General features: G+C 38.6%; 1 long non-coding RNA gene across 1 annotated transcript in view; it reads left to right on the top strand.

Moving 5' to 3' along the window:
- LOC105826578 overlaps positions 1-5,469 on the top strand; it is a 19,102-nt gene extending 13,633 nt beyond the window's left edge. Inside the window, exons 3-4 of the long non-coding RNA XR_001138318.1 lie at positions 1,605-1,732; positions 5,184-5,469. This is a non-coding gene — a long non-coding RNA (uncharacterized LOC105826578). The remainder of the gene's footprint in view (positions 1-1,604; positions 1,733-5,183) is intronic.
- The last annotated feature ends 233 nt before the right edge of the window (positions 5,470-5,702 follow it).

Genomic DNA, 5,702 nt, shown 5'->3' with positions numbered 1-5,702 from the left:
GGACTTTGACTTTCAACCCCAAATTCTAAACTTGTCTCAAAAGTAAAAATAAGTTGGTAATCTTTCATTTTATTCCCCCTCAACTAGCCTTTCTCGGATTGACACAACAGCTAGGACTCCATCTGGAAAGGACTGGAGTCCTGGGGACATGCTGCTTTCCTACGTTTACCGCCCCTGGTGTGAACAGAGCCAGCCTACCGCCTTTCTCTGGGGTCTGTTTTTGAAGCCTTGCACCTTTATGGTGCCAGTAGCACTTTGGGGAAATTTAATGGCTGCTGGTAAAGGCTGCTAATCTCTGACGGCTCAGGTGAGGCAATGTGAGCAGGTGAGCAGGAACAATTTCTTCCATCAGGCACCTGCCAACAGTCTGTGCCAAGTACCTCGCTTCAGCTAATTGAGTGGTGAAGGAGTTAAGCAATAACGGTCTTGAAAGAGAAACTGACATGTAAAACAAAAGCCATGCTACGAAGAAAAAGTCAGACTTTTATTTTAAGCACCCTTTGCCCTATCCCCCATCCCTATCTAGCTGGGAAAGAGCTAGCAAGTTCGTGCTGGTGGTCCCATGGCACACTAAGGAAACACATCAAATATTTTAGGGTCTGTTTTAATGTGAAAGTTGTACTTTGAAATCGAATGCAAATTTTGCTGGTAAAATTCCATTAGTTTTTTTTTTTTTCCAAATGATTTGTCTTATAATTTTTGGTGTAGAGTTAAATTAGAAGTGGAAAAAGATAACTTATAGTGCAGTGTTCTTACATAGCTTAAGGGTTCCAACAGTTATTATGTCTCACAAGTGCCTTAAAAAATAGCACTATTATTCATGTCTCATCTCTCTCAGTTTTTAACGTGCTATGCCACTTATACACTATACTTTGAAGGAAGTTGAGATCTTACTCTTTAAATTCTGATTTGGAGAAATGAAAAGAAAGTGGGCTTTAAAGTCAGATAGACACATGTTTAACTCTTGGCTGTGCCGGTGAGTAGCTGAGTGACATTTGAAATACTATTGAACATCCTCAGGCCTCATTTTCTCATAAGTACCACGTAGATCAGGTGTTGCCAAACTTTTTCTGTAAAGAGACAACTAGTAAATATTTTAGGCTTTTCAGAAAAAAAAAATGGCCTCTGTTGCAACTACATACTCAATTTTGCCTTTGTAGCACAAAAGCAGATGGAAACAATACATAAACAAATGAGTGTGGCTGTGTTCCAATAAAGCTATGTACAAAAACAAGCTACAGGCTGGATCTAGCCCATAGGCTGTAGTTGGCTGACCCCTGACACAGAAAATGGTGTCCATGGCTCAATGATGTTGTAAGGATTGCACACTGTAAGATAGAAGGAGTGATTAGAACAGTGCCTGCCATGAAGTCACCTCAAAGACAAGGTAGGTTCCCTCACTCTGTGCCTCTGTGACTCCTTTATCTGCCACTCACGGTTTGAGTCAGAGTGTGAGCAGGTAAAGGGATGTCTTTGTCAGCAGGCTTCAGACTGTTCTGGACAGAGTTTCTTTTTGCATCCTTCTTATTATGTATGAAAGTACTTTTAAAGCTCTGAGCACAGCGGAATGCCAATTGTTATTTTTTTCCTCCCTGATCTCACAGCAAGAAGAAAGAAAAGGATTCCCAAAGGAAGTGACCCCTTGGTCCAAGACAGCCTCTTGATTAAATCTTCCTGTTAGAGCTTTGAGAAAAAACAGAGCCGATTGGATGATGTCTTCTCCACTTTCTGAGTAAGAGTTTTCTGATTTTGTTTTCTGGTTTTGTTTCTGATTTTATTTCTTTTTATAGAGAGTTTTTTTCTATCTGGATGGATACAGAAGGTTAAAGTACATGTAAGATTTTAGTTTGAGAAAAATATGGCATAGCTGAACAATTTCTATTTAAGCCTTAGCCCAACATGGCGAGATGTAGAAGATTTCTAAGAACATATCTGTTGCTATTGAATTGATATCAAAAAATAGAAGCTACTGTATCATTGGTTTAGAGAGTAACCCTAAAAATAACATTTACTGGGAGTCTTTTATTTTTTAGAAAATGATATTTCTACTCTAGAAAATTTGGAAAATGGAGGAGTGTATAGAGGCAAACAAAAGAACAAAACAAAAACAAAAACAAGAAAACCAGACCTTCTTCTCTTCATCAAATGTTGACATTAGGCCTTTTAATTCTTCTCATCTTTTACAGTAGATGAACACTCTCTCCATTCTTTTAGTTTACAATATTGGACTCATCTCCTATGGTATAGTCATAGGATTTCTTTGTAAGCTGCTCTTTTTGCAATAATAGCATGAAGTGAACACATTCCCATCTCTTTAAAAACCTCTTACAACATCATTTTTAATGGCTGCAGAGGATCCCAGGGGTTGAGATAACACATTTGGAGGCTGATCTTTCAAGACTGTCTTTAGGAACTTTTACTCCTCCTTAACACCTTTGTCATAGTTAGAAAAAATAAATTTGAAGGAGTGAAGTCTCACATCAGTTTGTCTGTTTCGTAAAGCGGTGAAAGGTCTGGTGCAGAAGAATCTAAGATAACAGGATTGTCCTCTCCAGCTGGGTCAGGGCTGAAGTGAAGCAACTGAGCACAGGTCTATGTGGCAACCCAGCAGCAGGGTCCCCGTGTTAGACACCAGCCAACCTGTTCTCGGGGGTATTGCCTCAAACACAGGGCTGTGTGGTGACAATTCAGGAGTTGACAGCATCTGCTCCTGTTGTATAGTCACCACATGCGTGCCCTGTCTTGATTAATTGGGTTGTTTCATCTTAGACATTCTCCTGTCACAGAACATCCTGTGCTTGTCCCAGTGATAATGAGTTGCCCCAGGGATAACCTCTTCGGAACTAATAAATCTGTAATTCTTAGAATACTGAATACATCCGCACCTCTCTAAAGATACAAAGCAATGCAGCTGTGCATTAATAACATTTAACATTATAACTTTTGTATCTAGATGGATAGGAAATGTTATACTTTAGCAATTAACTCTTCTGTTTGTGGCATTAATGAATGAGATTAGAATTGGATTTAAGGATTTGTTAAATGACAAAGTCCAGTGACCTTAATTACTCTAATGCCTTTCCTAATCTTATCTGACCTGTGTCAATGAAATGCATTTCCAGCACATAAAATGGTAAGGGTTATTATTTTGTAATGAGTAAACTGCTTGTCAGAACTCTAATGTTAAAAAAAATAGAATGAGAAATAATGGAACATAGACTAATTTATGCACAAATATCCAAAAAACAAAAAATTACCACTTACCATCTCCTCTCAATCCTTTTTGAATTTTTAAATAAAAATTGCTTTCTTGCTCCTCCAATTATAAAAGTTTTACCCACCTATTGTGAAAAAAACAGAAACTTTCAAAGAGATGAAGTAAAACCTCCCCTAAATCTGAACACCCAGATGTAATCAGTGTTCACATTTTTATTTATATCCTTCTGGGAATTTTTTTCTATGTATATATACATAGAAATATGCATGTATTTTTCTAATGTATAGAAATGGGATTATGTTATACGTATTATTTAATAGCATTCTCCTTTTCATGCTAAACAATACATTCTGGGCTGGTAGTGTTCCTCTTCCTTCCTTTCATCCACAAGGACTTAATTGTTGTTGGTCTTCCTCAGAACAGCCACCACCTCCCCAACTTCTTGGGGTCTCTCCCCAAGACCCACTACAGAAGACAACACAGCCTCCCTGGGTTCTGCCTTGTTCACTCTCCATGAACCCCAACACATGGGCCATTTACTGCTAATTGAATAGAAAAACAGAAGGATATAAAAACAAAAACCTTGGCGGGTTTTATAGGTTTGACATGTTAAGACTTTCCTGGTTCCCTGGCCGGGTGATATAATACTTTGGTGGCCTGAGGCTAATTGTTTGTCATATTTCATCCTGGGCAGAAAGCGTCCCAAACTCCCCCTCACTCAGGCCTTTTCCTATGTTTAGTCTCTTAAGATCAGTGATTCTCCAACAATCTGAGGAGAATATTAAGTTGTATTGTGTGTGTGTGTGTGTTTTGCTTTTTTTTTTTAAGTATTCTTTTTTGTGATGAGATACACATAACATAAATTTACCATCTTACCCATTTTTAAGTATACAGAGCAGTGGCATTAAGTACATTCACACTGTTGCACAATCATCAACACTGTCCATTTCTGGAACTTTCTCATCTTCCCAAACTGAAACTGTACCCATTAAACACTAATCCCCTATTCTCCCCAGCCCCTGTCTCTGGCACCACCATTCTACTTTCCGATTCTGTAAATTTGATTATTCTAGGTACTTCACAATAATGGACTCATACAGTATTTGGGACTTTTGGGACTGGCTTATTTCACTTAGCATAATGTCCCCAAGGTTCATCCATGCTTTCCCATGTGGTAGAATTACCTTCTTTTTTAAGGCTGAATGATATTGCATTCCCATGTTGTTCACTCATTCATCCACTGGCGCACACTTGGGTTGCACCCACCTTTTGGCCATTGTGGATAATGCTGCTATGAACATGAGTGTCCAAGTATGTGTCTGAGTCCCTGCTTTCAGTTGTTTTGGGTATAAGCCCAGAAGTGGAATTGCTAGGCCATATGGTAATCTATTTGTAAATTCCTGAGGAATCATCATACTTTTTTCCTTAGTGTCTGCTCCTGCTTCTGTCCCCATGAGTGATGCATGAGGTCTTCAGCTTCTTCACATCTTCACCAACACTTGTTGTTTTTGGAGTTTTTTGATTACAGCCATTTTAATGGACATGAGGTGGTATCTTACCATGCATTTGATTTGCATTTCCCCAGTGATTAGAAATGTTGGCATCTTTTCATCTGTTCATAAGCCATTTGCATACAGTAGTCCCCCTTCATCTACAGGGGCTATGTTCCAAGATCCCTAGTAGAGGCCTGAAACCTCAGATAGTATCGAATTTGATCGCTCTCAATCAAAACACGTTAATGTTCATATCTCCCACCCACAAATTCAATGCCTTTTCTATCTTAACTAAGCATTTATAATGTGGTCAACTGTGGGTAACTGAAACCGTGAGGAGCAAAACTGGGGATACTACTCTATCTTCTTTAGAGAAATGTCTATTCAAGTCTTTTGCTTATTTTTTTATTCAGGTTGTTTGTTGTTGTTGTTGTCTTTGATTTGTTTTGTTTTTAACTTCTCTTCCATCACAGGTTGATACTTTTATAAAATACAGTAAAATTATTACCAGTGAATTACTGGATATCAAGATGAAGAATTTCAAGATGATTCTAGAATGGCTGCTTCTAGGTATAATGAAGTAAAAGAGACTGATTCATTCTTCCCCTTAAAGCAATTAGAAAACCAGAAAAATATATGAAGTAATGTTTTGTAGATACTGGACACAATACCATGCAGACATGTGATCCCTTCAGAAATGGTGCTATGGTTTGAACGTATGTGTCCCTCCAAAATTCATATATTGGAACTTGAATCCCAGTGTGATAGCATGAGGCGGGGCTTTTGGGAGGTGATTAGTGACTTTATAAAAGGGTTGGAGAGAACTAGCTAGGCCCTTTTTGCCCTTCATTTCCTCTGCTTTGAGAGTTCATCCTCTCTGGCTTTTTTGCCTCTTCTGCCACGTAAAATGCAGCAAGAAGGTCAACACCAGAAACCAAATGCTGGCCCCTTGATCTTAGACTTTCCAGCCCCCAGAACTCTAAGAAATAAAC

Source organism: Propithecus coquereli, unplaced genomic scaffold, assembly GCF_000956105.1.
Source record: "Propithecus coquereli isolate 6110/MARCELLA unplaced genomic scaffold, Pcoq_1.0 Scaffold9, whole genome shotgun sequence".
NCBI classification, from domain to species: Eukaryota; Metazoa; Chordata; class Mammalia; order Primates; family Indriidae; genus Propithecus; species Propithecus coquereli.
The sequence above is the reverse complement of the archived record's forward strand: the minus strand, read 5'-3'. Positions and strand labels throughout refer to the sequence as shown.